This window comes from Scylla paramamosain, chromosome 7, assembly GCF_035594125.1.
Source record: "Scylla paramamosain isolate STU-SP2022 chromosome 7, ASM3559412v1, whole genome shotgun sequence".
In the NCBI taxonomy this organism is placed as follows: Eukaryota; Metazoa; Arthropoda; class Malacostraca; order Decapoda; family Portunidae; genus Scylla; species Scylla paramamosain.
The window spans coordinates 4,427,501-4,445,000 of NC_087157.1; the positions used below are offsets into that span (position 1 = coordinate 4,427,501).

At 42.5% G+C, this 17,500-nt stretch overlaps 1 protein-coding gene across 10 annotated transcripts in view; it reads right to left on the bottom strand.

The window, feature by feature from the left end:
- LOC135101930 (golgin subfamily B member 1-like) overlaps window positions 1-17,500 on the bottom strand; it is a 282,995-nt gene that overhangs the window by 246,780 nt on the left and 18,715 nt on the right. The window lies entirely within an intron of this gene.

Here is a 17,500-nt window from a genome sequence, read left to right on the forward strand (position 1 = left end):
GGTATGCAAGGGGAATGTGAGGGCAGAGAGGGTAAAGGTGAAGTCATGAGAGAAGGGGTGAGTGGAAGTGAATGGAGGAAGGAAGTGAGGGGGTGACTTGCAGAGAGAGAGAGAGAGAGAGAGAGAGAGAGAGAGAGAGAGAGAGAGAGAGAGAGAGAGAGAGAGAGAGAGAGAGAGAGAGAGAATTATTTCCCGTTTAAAAGTAGCAATAAAGTGACAAAAATGACAAAATACATATCTTTGTAATTTTAAAAATCCTTCTCGTTAGATGATTAAAAAAATAGTGTAAATCATATAGTTTGTAGAGAGGAAAGAAACCCAGTAAATCACAAAGAACCCTGACTGGAAATGCAAGTGTCCCCCCAAAACAGGACTTTTTACACACACACACACACACACACACACACACACACACACACACACACACACACACACACACACACACACACACACACACAAAGCAATACCCTAAAACAGCAATACCCTAAAACACAAAGCAGTACCCCAAAACAGGACTTTTACACACACACACACACACACACACACACACACACACACACACACAAAGAATACCCTACGTATTACACTGTCATTATGATTGTAGAAAAACTTACTCTAAAATTATGAAGGATAAGCTGAAGAATTTTTAAGACCAGCCTGAATGTCGAGTGATGAAGAAAATGGTATCTTACTACGAAGAAGAAAACGAAGACTTTTCATGGATAACCTACTTGAATTTTACCAGTGCTTCTCTCTTTTTCGAATGTGAACCAGTACAATAACTTCTATAGTCCATAAACGAAAATACCATTCCGTATACTTAATAATGGAGAAAATAAAAAAAAATAAATAAATTTCTTTGTTTTAGTTAGCTATAAACAGTTATCTGAGAAGGAAAGTAGATATTTCAAGTTGTTTAGCAAGTTGTTCTGATTACCTTACTTCAGGTTTAATGCAGATCGCTAAAATGCAGAAAGGATAAGGAGCTATTCCTTTTCATATAAGAACTGTTCTGGCCAAGAATAACAAAAAGATGAAAAAAAAAGGTCCACTGAAGATATGAGTCCCTAAAGAGAGATGTTCAAAAAAGAAAATTCAGAAATATTACGGTGCTGCCCACCACCTGATAACAACAATAGTGAGGGAGCACGAGTGACTGCCTCCCTATGAATGTAGACACGATGATCTCCGCCAGACACACCTTATTTACCACATACGGCATCAAAACACCTCACTGCGGCCTGTGTGTGGATATGCGAGAAATATACAGCACTCCTCAAGAATATATAGGCCTTGTTTCATTGAGATAGCCGATGAATAAGGCGTATATACATGATAAACTTGCAATTCACTTCACTATTCCAAACACTAAAAATTAAGAAAACTGCGTAATATGAAAGGATTAATGATCTCAAGAACATTGCCTACGAAATAATAATAACCGTATAAATATAAAAATATAATAAAAATAAACACAAAGAAAGTGTCAATGCTTTGGAAATTCCTGCTCTGACATTTGCTAAAGTTCCCCCCATAACGCACAGGGAAGCGGCTCCCGTCTTCTGTTACACACTAACATCCGCCGCGCTTCTGTAAACGAATGGTGCACTTGTTGATACACACGTAAATACAGCTAGGATATGTCCCTGTAAAGTGTGTGTGTGTGTGTGTGTGGGTGTGTGTGTGTGTGTGTGTGTCTAAATATATACGAGTAAGTTGTAGAAAGTGGTGGTGTGTTCTGTACGAGCATATTGTCCTATCATAAAATACACGCGTATGTAAACAATGTTGGGTATATTTAGATACAATGTTGAGTCTGTTCATATACGGAGAAGGAGCAAGACTTGAGGGACTGAATAGGTTAAGCAAAGGAAGGATGAAAGGGTGTATGACGTTAACAATGTATGAGTAAAATAGAAAGGAGAATGAGTAATGGTGAGACTGCATGCAGAGAGAAAGAAAGAAGAATTAATAAAAGAACAAAAGAATGAATAAAAGGGAGAATAATACAAGCAGAGAAAAAAGAAAAAGAGGAAGAATGAGCAGATTGTGAATTCATGTCTGTAAGTCGTAGATGCTGGTGTGTGCCCTTCATTACCGGCAGACGACGCACGGATATGACCCCTTCAGTATGTGTGGTGAGTGAAGTATTACGTTTTGTGTATACACGAGGACGTCAAGTGTTGATAAACAAAGGTTTCGTGCCCGAAACTCTACCTTTACTGACGGAAATGTTTATCATCAGTCTACTTCACTGATCTCAGAAGACAACACCGACAACTATAACCTTGGTCTAATCTTGGAACAAAAACATAAACAAATTAATATAATATAATAATAATAATAATAATAATAATAATAATAATAATAATAATAATAATAATAATAAAACTACACCGCTTTTGTATCTGGCGTGAACACATAACAGAGAAGAAAGAGAAAGACTGGGTGGCAGTATGACCATGACACCCCTTCTTTCTATTACCATTCCCAGGTTAAATACATCAAACACATAATTCAAGCACTAAGAGTTTTTTTTTTTTTTTTTTCAATCCCTGCATCTGGCCACCTGTCCTCTCCTATACGCACATCAACTAGGTAAACAAAATATCAAAGCATCATAAAATCGTAATCTTTCCCATTGCTGTCCCGTCCCTCCTTTCCTTTTCATTACCATTCCAAGATCAAATACATTAAGCACATAAGACACTACGACAATTTTTCTATCCCTGCATATCGGCCTCTATTCTCTCCCACACGCATATCAACTGGCTAAGCAAAATACCAAAATATACTGATATTTCGTTCCTTCCCGCTGAGATCCCATCCCTGTGTTTCCAGGATGCTCAGCTCAGGAGAAAATACCACACGTGCGCTTGTTTATTGTTGCCACTGATTGCACACCTGACAGTCCCTCTTAGCCTTGAACGCAGAGCACCGGATGCTAAACAGTCACCCTCCAGCCAAGTTCATCTCAAGTAGCAGCCAGGCTAAGATCCGGCCGGTTTTCAGTTGCTGGGTCTAGTCTGAATGCCGAGGTGACGCTGCTGAGCATTTTTTGACCAGTATTGCAGTTCCTCCCTTCATATGACAAGTGGGAGTACAGCAATAGTGACGCTTCTTAGGCACGTGTTTTTAAGTGTTTACTTCTCTCATATGGACAATTTTTCCAAGACTTGATAAGATTAGTAGGGTTCTCACAAGTATTTATCTAATTTGTGAAGCAGAATCCATGTTAAATTATCCCTAGAATCACGGAAACACACTTGAAAACTTTAGTACCATTAACAAGAGCCTGTTCAAAGTAGCTGAAATAATACGCCTGCACTATTAAGACTATCTAATACTGATCAGGTCCCTGTGTTTAGTTTGACGGACAAGAAAATAGGTATAAACTGTGATGATACATGATAATGAGTATATGATGCTATGTTTTCACAGTTACCCAACTATTATTAATTCAAATCGTGTAGCGTCTGACGGAAATGCAGTAAGCTGACACTCCCGGCCGTCGAGCAGAGCCGTGAAGAGTGCCACGGTCATGAATAGTCCCCTGACATTCTTTGAGTCCTTGTGACAGATTCCTTCCTTGATTCTCCGTGACCGTGAAAGTTCTGTGAGGGGACGGCGGATGCAGGTGATCCAGACATTTATATAACAAAAAGATAAAAAAGAAAAAAAGATATAAAAAACAAGTTTTCACTCATCAATAAATAGAGCATGTTCTCCCCAGATCATGACCCCACCTCCTGCCACCCGTAAGAGTGAAAGCTTCTCCAACCCTCACTCACTATTACCAAGTCAACCAGAACATCACACTATCCCAGACACATGAATCTTAGACTATCAGACTAACAGGCATCCCTCATAACGCAGTGACAGTTGTGGGGGAGAAGGGGAAGGGTACGGGTGGAAAAAAATGCATGTGTGCCCTATATACCCCAGGTGACAAGGACAGAGACTTGGCACACCACGGGAAGCCCTAGTCACTGTCTGTCAACTCCCTGGCAGCACCTCGCCGACCGCCACTCACCACCACGAGGTGTCTGTCACGCGGTACCTGAGGCGTGTTAGCGACTGAAGCCTGATACTAATGTCGCTCGCTGCGCCTCCAGGAAATCCACCACATTGCCACGACCTCACGACGCGAGTGAAAAGCTGAATGTAGTTTGTATAAAAAAAAAAAAAAAAAAAAGTAATAAATAAATAAAAAAATAAAAAATAACGAATCACATAAAGAAAAAAATAAATAAATAAATAATAATAAGTCACGTAAGGTTTCGGTTACTGCTAACCGGTATTTGCACTTACAACTGGTTTGGTGAGAGGGAAAATATATCCACCCAGAAAAAGAAAGTTGTAGAAATTAAGATATTCCTAGGTGGGTATGAGGATAGATATGAAATACGAAAACATAATTCTCTGAAGACGAATCATACACCTCGCAATGAGAATATTTATTTATATACCAGAGACCGACACTCCTCGCGACGGTGAGTAACCCAGACAAGGCACCAACACGCACACACTGACACTCACACACATTCACATTCACCAACATTCCCTCACATCTTGCTCTTAAAAAAACATGGGATGATTAAAAAAATAAACAAATAAAAAACATATGTAAAAACCAGAACAGGAAATTCCACGCGGATCAGGCTGTAAGCACGAGTGGTGAAGAGGAAAGGCGAGTGGCACCGGTGATGTAACATACAGGTGACAACGACCCCGCCACACACCTTTCCTGAAACACTCCAGACACTCTAACACACTCACTGCCTCACGTACTCTCTCTCTCTCTCTCTCTCTCTCTCTCTCTCTCTCTCTCTCTCTCTCTCTCTCTCTCTCTCTCTCTCTCTCTCTCTCTCTCTCTCTCCCTTTCCTTCCTAATTCATCACTAACTCATCTGACTCATTCCTTCTTCCCTCCCTTCTCCCTCTTCCTTTTCTTCCCTAACTTTCATTTTTCATCTCGTCTCCTTACTTGTTCCCTCAATCTTCCTTCATGTTTCTTTCATTCCCTGCTTTCCATTCTTTTCCCCACTCTCTCTTCAGTCATTTCCTCTTCCCTTCTCTCCTTCCTTTCTTTAACAGTTTCCACCATTCACTCATTACTTTACTCTCTCTCTCTCTCTCTCTCTCTCTCTCTCTCTCTCTCTCTCTCTCTCTCTCTCTCTCTCTCTCTCTCTCTCTCTCTCTCCATTTCCCTTTTCGTTTTTCCTTTTTTTCCCTATCCTCTATCTTTTACTTCATCCTTCTTTCCTTCTCTCCTTCTTCCTTCTTCGTCCTCGCCATCCCATTTGTTTCTTACCCCTTCCTGTTTCCCCCACCGTTCTCCTTCCTCTCCCTTCCTCCATCATTACAATCTTCCTCCACTCTTTCCCTCCAAACTTGAATAAACTCTTCTTTAATATTCTCTCCTTTTTCGTTTGAGAGAGAGAGAGAGAGAGAATTGGAGCATCTTTTTTAATGCCTTTTTTTTCCCCTTGGTTCTTCCTCCCTTGTGAAAAAATAAATAATAAAAAGTCTATGAAAAACAAAGTCCTTCACATCCTCATCCTCCTTCTCCTTCCTCGCAACATCCTGCATTTTTGTTCTGTTTCCTTCATTTGCTACTTCCGCCCTTCATCCTTCCTTCCCTTCCCTTCCTCCCTCCCTCCTCTCCCTCAATTTTCCCTCCAATTACAGAAACCAACACACTTATGTAATCTGCCTTGCTTTTATTTATTTATTTTTTTCTTTTTCTGCATCCCTTCCCTCTATCCTTTATCTCTCTCTATCTCGCCTCTTTCTTTTTTTCCCCTATTCTTCCTACACCCTTTCCTCCTTCCTTCCTTCATTTCTTCTTTCATTCATTTTTCTTTGTTTCTTTCCTATGTTCTTTCTTTACTTCTTTCCTTCCTTACTTCCTTCTCTCTTCCTTTCCTCTCCTTCTCACAGCGTTCCTTCCTTCCTTCCTTCATTACTTCCATCTTTCCTTTCTTTCCTCCTTACTTCGTTTTCTTCTTCGTTCTTTCCTTCTTTCCATCCTCCTTCCCTTCCTTCCCTCTACACAGGAAGCATCGACCTTTCCTCCTTCATTGTCTCCATCTTTCTCTCCTCTATCACCCCATTCGTCATCTTTATACACTTATTCCTTTCTCCTCCTTTTCCTCCATTAAAAAAACACTTCTCCTCCCTCCCCTGCCTTCCCCTTCCATCCATCTCTCCACCCTTTCACTCCATCATTCAAGAGGTCACAGTCAACACCTCCTTAACTTGCTTCCTTCTCCTCCTCTTCCTCTACTTTTCCTCCTATATGATCTATGTGTGCACTAGATGACCTCTTCCTCCTCCTCCCCCTCCTCCTCTTTCAATCACCATCAAATGGCACACTTCCGGGACATCCTTCAGACAGCTGAACACAAACACTGTAAGTACACGTAAGCACTCTCTCTCTCTCCTCTCTCTCTCTCTCTCTCTCTCTCTCTCTCTCTCTCTCTCTCTCTCTCTCTCTCTCTCTCTCTCTCTCTCTCTCTCTCTCAAGCAAACCACAACCCCTCTCGTTCCTCGTTCCTCTGCTCCTCCCTCCCCTTAATTTCTTCCCACCCACACTGCAGTTCCTCCCTCGCTGGGCGTCCATCACTGCTGACCGCGTGACAGAATTTATGAGGGACGGAAGGCAGGGAGAGAAGAAAGAGGGGAAGAAAAAACACGAGGAAATAAAAAAATGATAATAAATAAGGAAGGATGGAGATAGGAAAAAATAAAGAAATGAAGGACGAAAAGAAGGTAAAAAGAAAAAGAAAGAAAGAAAGAAAGAAAGGGAGATATGATGGAAAGAAGGAAAGAACGAATGGACGAAGGAAGGAACGAAGTAAAAAAATAAATAAATAAAAAAAAGACGGTAAGGAGAAGTGAAAATAGTGAATGAAAGGAAGAAAAATGACTTGTTGACTGAGTGACAGGTTAAGCGAGTGAGTGACTGACTGAGATGAGTAAACAAAAGAAAACAAAGAAAACAAAAGAAACGATAATTGTAAGGGCTGTCAAAAAAAAAAAAAAAAATTAAATGGTAAGGAAAGGAAGACATAGAATATAAAGAAATATAACGAGGGAAAAAAAACACAAACTAGAAAAGAAATAAGAAATCGAAGAAAGGATGAAACAGGAATGAAATGGAGAAAGGGAAAAGAGAACACGAAAGAGAGAAGGCAGAAAGAGAAGAACGAAAGTAAACACATCCCTCCCTTAAAGAAAACACACACACACACACACACACACACACACACACACAGACACACACACACACACACACACACACAGAAAAAAAGAATCACGAAAACAAACTAAAATGAAACGAAAAGAAAACGAGAGGGGGAAGAATGAAACAAAGAGTGAAATAGGAAAAAGTGAAAAGAAAACAGGAAAGAGAGGAAGGAGGAAGGCAAAAATGAACACACACACACACACACACACACACACACACACTTTACACACCCCCACCATAACCCATGTATATAACCTACAGTCCCTACACTCTACACAAACACCTCACCCTCGTTTTCCTTCCGTCCACACACACCGCTTCGCATGCGTCACTGTCTGGAGGGGAGGCTCACTTAAATCTATCAACCCAAACCTTTTTCCTACACTCCCCTCGCACCACAGCCAGACAGAAGTGACAGTGAGCCGCTAACGCCCTCCACCGTGACCGGCAGACAAACACACGCCGTGACGAGGGGGTGTGGGAGGGAGAGAATGAGAGGGAGGAAAAAAAATTGTATGTACTTTACCAACTTGACCGACCGACCCTCTGACATACACTGGCTTACTCTTCCTGTTGCCCTTCACTGCTGCTGCTGCCTACTGTGTGTGTGTGTGTGTGTGTGTGTGTGTGTGTGTGTGTGTGTGTGTGTGTGTGTGTGTGTGTGTTAATTATCCTCTACTAGAAACTCTGTTATTTTGTTTGTTTGGACAGGGATAAGCAGTGTGCTGTATTTTGTTATTCTGTATTGTGTGTTTTATGATGTATCATGTATTATTCACTTTGTATTATCTATTATTTTGTTTATGCATTTTGCTGATTCATTACTTTGGTACTACTGTGTCAATAAACTAACTCTGTGTGTGTGTGTGTGTGTGTGTGTGTGTGTGTGTGTGTGTGTGTGTGTGTGTGTGTGTGTGTGTGTGTGTGTCATCTGACCTTCACGTGATGTATTCGTTGCTACGCGGCGAGTGATAGACGGGCAAACATACCGACAAACAGACAGGCACACGACGGTATCATCAGTGGGAGTCATAAATTTCTGTTATCTGTCAGACTCGCGAGGTGACTAGCAAGACAAGATACTAAATAAAGTGAGGCATGAGCGTGCACACACACACACACACACACACACACACACACACACACACACACACACACACACACACACACACGTTTCTACCACATGCCACGAACTTCTAAAAAAAAAATAAATAAATAAAGAACAATGCTAAAATAAAACACAATAATGAAAAAAAATAGAAAAAAAAAAGTTAAAATAAAACACAAAACAAGGAAACCTGACCGGAAATAATCACGACCACAAACTCCCAATCAACACTCCAACTCCCTGCTGTGCTCCCCTCCCACTGTCACACTCCCACAGCACTCCGCAGTACCGCTACACTACGCCGCCAACCCGGGAGGTGGAGGCGGAAGACCAGCAGGGCGGCGTCGCAGTTAATTTTTTCCATTTCCACTGACCCAAGTTTCTTAAGTGAACGTTATTTATTTTATATTACTCGTTTTTTTTTTTTTCACACTTGCTTGTTTCCATTTCCACTAATCTACGTTTCGCAAGTGGACTTTATTTAATTCATTTTCTATTGCTTTTGTTTTTTTTATTTATTTATTTTTTTTTTTTTTTCACAAATGCTAGTTGCCATTCTTCATACAAGAGTGATAATTACATGAAATCGTATCTTAAATTTAAGTCTACTTCTATTATACTGTTCACTAGGCCTCCTCTGCACTGCCTCCCCGTTATCTTCATGCCCAAATTGCCCACTCCACCCCTGCCCGCCTCAGCTCCTCCCTTTCTGACTCTTGCACTCCAGTAAGCCAGGCCGTTCAGTACTGCGATAGAGTGGAAAAAACACAGTGCCGCAGGCTAGGGAGGTGGAGGGAAGGTAAGGTGAGAAGAGCCGCAGACTGATTCTCACAGTGACGTCATGTACGCCTCATAAATTGCCTGACTTAAGGGCAATTCTGCGGCCTGAGCATTGTGGCCAGTGAGAGAATATCATCCTGTTACGCAATGACGTCAGGTAGACTTTATAAGGTCTTTGATTCACATCCTCGCTTCCTCGTGTGGTCGCAAGTATGTTAGCTAGTATATGTGTGATCTCAATGAAGCTGGTGGGCCAAGTATTTCGAGGTCGCTCTAAATATAATTGCCGTCTAGCTTGTTTAATTAAGTCTTCCTTGACGGTGAGTGAGGTAATCCTTTCGCAAGTCGTCCTTGCCACGCCTCACAGCCCACGAAATGCATACTGCCTTGGCTCGTATAAGGAGGTGGGGAGAGACTGTAATCATTTTATTAACTTTATTATATGTTACCATTTTGTACTACGAGTAAGTTAAGAAACTTTACTGGTGACGTTTACTAATGTTAACGTTTCCTGTTCTGTATACATTTATACTAACGACCCTTGTTAGTATTAAATCTTCGTGTTATGAATACATTAGTGAACGAACTTTGTAATGAAATGTATCAATGTAACTGTTTTGCAGGACGAGTACGGCTGTGAAAAAGCTTACCGGCGACTTTCGTACAATCACCCACAGGAACAGGTAGGAAGAGGAATGGGTGGGACGTGAGCGTCTCAGGTGGACTTCCCTGCCCCTCCACCACTCCTCCACCGATGCCTTCCACCCCTAAGCACCACCCGTGATGAGAGACACCCCTTCCGGTGGCTCCCAGAACCCTGCCTACAAATACATCCCACCAGCGCTCCTGAGGCACGCCACCAGGGCCGCCGGCAGCCTCTCACGCCGCCGCCACCCGGGAAGCCCAACGAGTCCCACGGCTCTGGGGACTAAGGACGTAACCTTTTTCACGGCGATATGCAGCAATTCACAACACTAGATCTTTACAACCATCTGCAAGAAAAGTGACAAAAAAGAATAGATTTTGCAATTTCTGGCAAATACGATGTTTGGAGGTGACCGTGGAACAAAAAAAATGTCTCCGAGTGGTAGTAATTAAGGTAAGGTGTCCCAAATAGCAGTGAAGGGGTTAACCATCCTGCCCGTATGGTGCCGGAAGGGCGTCGTGAGGCACTGCAGAGCCACTAGTTGCTGCTCTGGCTTTGCTTCGCGAAGTAAACAACAGGATGTGATATTAATTGATGAGAAGGAGGAAGAGGCAACAATCCCCAGTGACTAATGAATGGCAACAAATCAATCTTTCAAATTATGTTCTTCCCTTTATTAAACGTTCCAAATCTCTCTCTCTCTCTCTCTCTCTCTCTCTCTCTCCTCCCTCTCTCTCTCTCTCTCTCATCTCTCTCTCTCCTCTCTCTCTCTCTCTCCTCTCTCTCTCTCTCTCTCTCTCTCTCCATTTGAGGCTCGTCGTCACACATTACTTATCAATACACCCCAGCACCGCTAATCAGTACCCTGCATGACTCACTCTCGTCGCCTCGTCCTCAGCGCGTGACACAACAATTTTCACGGTCGCTTCCCCGGAAAATAATTACCCCGCCACTTAACATTCCACCTCCCATGAGACACTTGGCCCGCGAGGTGTTAGGCAGTTAGTCAGCCCCTGCCCCAACACACCTTGCTGCAGGGGCGCCCCGCTACACCCACTCACCCTCACCCACCCACACCTGTTTGCGGGAACCTGTCGCTCTCGTCTGCATTTTTTTTTTTTTATTTCACTTCTAAATAAAGTTCATGAAGAAAGAAATCTGCACTTTACTGAATGATATAAACTTTTATATACATATTTTACTTCCACATTTTACGATTTTCCCTTTTCCTAACACATGGCGCCAACTAAATTCGGTAGTTACGTACCAGGAAGTGCAGAGGAAGTGTGCCACAGGGAACGAGGCATAAAAGCACGTGCCTCAGGATGATCTCAGCGCCATTAGTGAGAAAACGTGAGGTGTTTATGAGACTGACTGGCAAATTATAAATCGTTATGAAACTCGAAGAGAAATTAAAAGGAGCGTGTCTTGTTCTGGTTTGTGTTGTGATATGAATTTCGTGTAAGGATATTAGTGGTGATTGTACTATTAACACCAAAGAGCGGATTGCACGAGCTATGACGTAAACACACACATACACACATACGCACACACACATACATATGACAGGAGGGAGCACGTCAGGACAAGGGGGACACACACACACACACACACACATAAACACACACACATCCTGGCATGAGTCCACGTAGGCAGACAACAATGCGGCTGTGTGTGTGTGTGTGTGTGTGTGTGTGTGTGTGTGTGTGTGTGTGTGTGTGTGTTGTGTGTGTGTGTGTGTGTGTGTGTGTGTGTGTGTGTGCGTGTGTGTATGTGTGTGTGTGTGTGTGTGTGTGTGTGTGAGATGACCGAACAAAACACACACACACACACACACACACACACACACACACACACACACACACACACACACATACACACACAAGTTCCGGAAACTATTATGCGTCATTATTTTTTTCCTTTTTCGTAATCTTTCAAGAACTTTTTTTTCTTCCCTTTGATTCGCGTTCCCTCTTTCCTTTTCCCTCCCTCCCTTCCTTCCTTCCTTCCTTCCTTCCTTCCTTCCTTCCTTCCTTCCTTCCTTCTTTCTCTATACTTATCTTCGCTCCTCTCACCACATCCTACATCAATCTCTGCTCAGGTCAAAACACACACACACACACACACACACACACACACACACACACACACACACACACAGACACACACACACACACACACACACACACACACACACACACACACACACACACACACACATCACGCATATCATCGGCAGAAATTCGAGATTGTGGATGTTCCTCCTCCTCCTCCTCCTCTTCCTCTTCTTCCCCCTTCTTTCAAGTACCCGTCAAAAGAAAGAAAAGGAAATGTAAGAAGAGAGGAAGACAAGACACAAGAAATGGGAAGAGGCATATGGAAGGGACTAAAGAATGAAATTATAAAAGAAAAGAAGAGACAAGGAAGAGAAAGGAAAGAAAAGAAGAGGAGGTCATACATTGGACGACTTGAAGAGGAGGAGAGATGAGTGAAGAAAGGAAGAAGACAGGAAGAAGTAAATGTGAGAGTTTTACGAGACGATGAGGTGAAGCAAGGAAAGCAGATGAAAGGAAGAGATAAGTGGGAGAGGTTAGAAATAAGTAAACGTCAAAGAATAAAGAAAAAGGAAAGGAAGAGATGAGGAAAGGAAGAAGAGGAAGATGGTAAATACTAATAAGGGTTAGAAAGATAGGAAAAGGGAAGGAAAGGAAAGATTACGAGATGAGGAAAGGAAGGAGGAGGAGTTAAAGAGAAGTTAAGAGTTAAAAAATGGAGGAAAAAAAAAGGGGTGAAAGAAGTAAATGATAAAGGGTTAAAAGATAGAAAATGTTAAGGGAAGAAAAGATGAAACGAAGAGGAGTAGAAATTAGAGAAGTTAATCATAGAAAACAAATCAAACAAAACGAACGAAAAAGGAAAAGAAATGAGAACGAAAAACACACAAAAAATAAATAAATCAAAGAAAATCAAAGAATAACAAAACAAAGAAGAGGAAAGATACAAAAGAAAAAAATCACTGAAAAACATAAAGGAAGAACAAGCAGCCGCAAACACCTTTACCCCCTAAGAGGCTGTTTGTGATAAGCTGCACTGAGGCGATGAGGGAAGAAAGAAGCAGCAGGAGGAGAAGGAGGGGAGGCAGGAGCAGTAAGCAGAGGCAGCAGGAAGTAGCCAATTCCAACACCTAACGCCACCTCGGCACCGCTATTTCTGCACTCACCCCTTCCTCACATCCCCCTTCCCCCCTTCTTTACTCCCCTCGTCCACCCCTCAACCCTTTCCTTCACATCACCTCCCCCGCTTCCCATCTTACCCTTCTGACTCCTGATCCCCGTCATCGTTCTCTTTTTTTTTTTTTTTTTATCTCTCCCGCATTCCCTTCCTTCTCCCTCATTCCCCTCCCTTGGCCCTCCCCTTTCCCTCTCTCTCTCCGCCCCCCTCACCTGCTCTGGTCTTCATCTCACTCATGCCCAAAACACACCTTAGTCAGGAGAAAACCCATATGTTCCTTGGAGAGAGAGAGAGAGAGAGAGAGAGAGAGAGAGAGAGAGAAATTTTCCACTCATATAAGGACAAAAATATTAAGGAATCATACCATTTGAGGCGATCTGAATATAATCTTAAGACAAGAAGCAATTTGGAATCGTAATTAAAAGGTTTTAAGGTGACATTGTGTGTGTGTGTGTGTGTGTGTGTGTGTGTGTGTGTGTGTGTGTGTGTGTGTGTGTGTGTGTGTGTGTGTGTGTGTGTGTGTGTGTGTGTGTGTGTGTGTGATTTATATTGATTTCTAAATTCTCAACATGCTGAACGTCTTTTTTTATAGAAAATGTGAATCTCTCTCTCTCTCTCTCTCTCTCTCTCTCTCTCTCTCTCTCTCTCTCTCTCTCTCTCTCTCTCTCTCTCTCCACATCAGAAGCCCCGCCACCTCTCTTAATATCCTCTCGACACCACCACAACATGCACTCACCACAACCACCACCACCAGATAACACCTTCCACATTGTTTGTTCTTACACTAACACTCCATCACATCCAATATTCTCCACACACCATGTCTTCCACTTATCGTCTTCACCACACTCACCATCACCATCACCACAGACACCATCACGATTCCACCACAGACACCTCATTTCATACCACACCAACCACACACATCACCACAAGTCATCACCACATACCACACCATTTCAACCACATAACCACACACCAACTGTCGCTAATTATACTTAACCCATCCCATACAGTCACCAACCAACTATATATCATCACCACAGACCACATCACCTTCACACATCCCCATCCGCCTCATCTCCCCGCAAGCTCTCCTCCTCCTCCTCCTCCTCCTCCTCCTCCTCCTCCCCAGCCTTCCCTCACTCCTGCGTTAAGACAACCTCCCCCTCCTACACCTGAGACCTCCACCCTTCTAGACACGATAAAAATACTGTCACCAAAAACCCAGGTGTGTGTGTGTGTGTGTGTGTGTGTGTGTGTGTGTGTGTGTGTGTGTGTGTGTGTGTGTGTGTGTGTGTGTAGGTAGTAAGTGTTAATCCTGAGAAGGGAGAAAAAACATGTCAAGATGGAGGTTGTTATGTATACAAACACGGAGGAAAGGAAAGGAAAAATTCAGAGAAGAAAGTAAATGTGTTATTGTTATTGTAGTAGTAGTAGTAGTAGTAGTAGTAACAGCGGTACACGTTGTTGTTGTTGTTGGTGATGATGGTTGTGGTGGTGGTGGTAGTGGTGGTGGTGGTGGTGGTGTCAGTTACAGTGATTGCTATCTCTACCAGTGTCTCCCTATTCATGAAAAAATGCAAAACACAACCTAATTTACATGTGTCTGAAGGAGAATCGTATCTTGTACACACGCACACACACACACACACACACACACACACACACACACACACGTCGCTACATCAGTGTTAACGCCCTTGCACTTGGCAGTTTGAGGTGCGCGTCCCGCCCAAGTTGCTAAGGGTAGTGACTGTCCCCCGGGAGCAAGAGGACTGGGGGTGCGGTGCGTGAAAAGGGACTGTATTCAGAAACGCTTCGCTCTCTCACCACGACTATTATTCAAAGGTCACAGAGACATTTAGCAGGGCTCTCAACAGTGTTTCTCCTGTTAGCAATGTAGAAATGTTAATCTGTCACTAGAACCATTAAAAACACTTAAAAACATGCGTGACTTCAACTACGAGTACAGCGTTCTGAATGTAGTGGAGATGCGGCGCAGCAGTGTTTCAGAATACGGCCCAAAGTCTCACCCTCACCCATAGCTCAGATTACATGAACCCTAAGCTCTCTCCGGGAGGGTAATTGCTGACCATCACGAGTCCTGCACGTGAACCTCAAGAAGACTGCAGGTGAATTACACACGCACACACGCACACACACACGCGCGAGCACACACACACACACACACACACACACAGCTTCCCGGATTAGCAACCACGTGGCTCTCTCCTCACCCTCCCTCAGAGAGCTTAATAAAAAGTTTCCTTTCTATCACTCTTCATTAATGGGGAGAGAGAGGACTCTTCGGGGTTATAAGATACAAGGAGAGACTTCAATACACCTGGTCTCAGTTAATGGTCAATAAATGTCAAGATTACATTTATTTGTTCATTCATCGCTACGGTCATCCATTTTTAACATTCACTATTAAGAACTGTTAGCACGGACACACATAGAAGAAATAGAGAACATGAAGTTGATTTCGTCTTTCTATAAGCTATAAAACTATTCAAGTCTAAAAAGAAATAAAAATAAACATCTAAAAAGTTGTAGGTGATTACGGAAATTTTATCTGGCAAAGAATATCAAATAAACCTGCCTTCAGTTCGAATTGCTGGTGTACACAGGTCAAGATCACATTTATTAATGCCACGAGTGACAGACAAATTCTTCTCTTGCCTTTACAATCAACCATCCAATAGAAAACCACGATTTATTAATATCCTCCAATAGTCGTCACGAAATACTTCAACCATTTACCTTTCTTTCTCTCTTTCTTTCTCTCTGTATTTCTGGCTGTCTCTCCCTCACGCCACGTCCCTTCCCATCTTTCGTCCCCTTACTCCCTTCACCCCATCACTCTCCTCTCCCTTCCCTCGTCCCTTCAAAGAAGTTCCTCCCGCCCACCACAACCTTGGCTCCCCTCAGCTCATGTGTCTCTTTACGTTATCCTCCATTATCTCTCTCTCTCTCTCTCTCTCTCTCTCTCTCTCTCTCTCTCTCTCTCTCTCTCTCTCTCTCTCTCTCTCTCTCTCTCTCTCTCTCTGTGTGTGTGTGTGTGTGTGTGTGTGTGTGTGTGTGTGTGTGTGTCACGTGACCTTCTTGTTTGTCGTGGCGTGATTCTGTTAATGCTGCCGTCCAAGAGAGAGAGAGAGAGAGAGAGAGAGAGAGAGAGAGAGAGAGAGAGAGAGAGAGAGAGAGAGAGAGAGAGAGAGAGAGAGAGAGAGAGAGAGAGAGAGAGAGAGAGAGAGAGAGAGAGAGAGAGAGAGAGCCTTACGCACTGCACTCTTCGAATCCTCCAAGGCCAAACAGAAGATTAACCTTATCAAGATTTCACACTCAAGACCTCAAATAGCCAGCACACCACCTTCATCTTCGCCCATACTCGTCCCGCCCTACATGCGCCGCCCCCTCCTAAGACCTTTTACCTAGCCTTGGTACAGAGAAGAAATGAGTAGAGAACAGAGTAGAAGGAAGACATGAAGAGGCTGAAAAGGTGTAGAAGAGAAGGTCAACAAGAATAGGAAAAGAGGATAGAGAAACATAAAACAAAGGCATGGAGAAATTAAACAAACGCTAAACAGATAAAGAAGAGGAGATGGAGAATAATAGGAAACAGAATAGAGAGGCGTAGAATAAGGAGATGGCGATGCTGAGCAGAGAGAGAAGAGAAGGTAAAGAAAGAGAGGAAACAGAATAGGATGGAAGAAGAGCATGAAAAGGCTAAACGGATTGAGGAGATAGGAAGAAGAATAGAGTAGAAGACATGGAAAGACTGAGGAGATAAAGAAGATAAGTAAAAAAGGATAGGAGAGAGAATAAGATGGAAGGATGAGAGGGTAAACAAAGAGAAGAGAAGATAAAAAAAGGATGGGAAAGAGAATAGGATGAAAGAAGGCCATGGAAATACAAAAGGGTAGAGAAGGATAGGAAGAAGAACAGGAGAAGGAAGTGGACAGGCATAACAGGTAGAGAAGAGAAGGCAGAGAAGAATGGGAAGGAGAATAGAGAAGGACAGTAAGACTCACGTATCTCCACCTTCACTAACCTTTCCTAATCTTCCTCTGTTTCTCTTCTTTATCTTGTTGCCAGCTTTATTTATAGTTTGTCTCACTTAATGAATATACGTTAAAAGAATTCCTGAGTGCTTTAAAAGTTCACTGATTAATGGCTTTTCTATTTATTTTCTGAACAGCCAGTTAACTTGTTGCTATTAGACGAATTCACAGTTAAATAAAATAAAAGATGTAGATTAGGGTGCAAATAAACAAAAGACTGATACGTATACAAATAGAGAGAAAGACAGATAGATAGATAGATAGATAGATAGATAGATAGATAGATAGATAGATAGATAGGTAGATAGATGAACAGATAGATGGATAGGAAGGAAGGTAGGTATAAAGATAAATAACTATAGATAAATAAATAAATAAATAAATCATTAACTAAATATTATATCATTAGTTATTCAAATA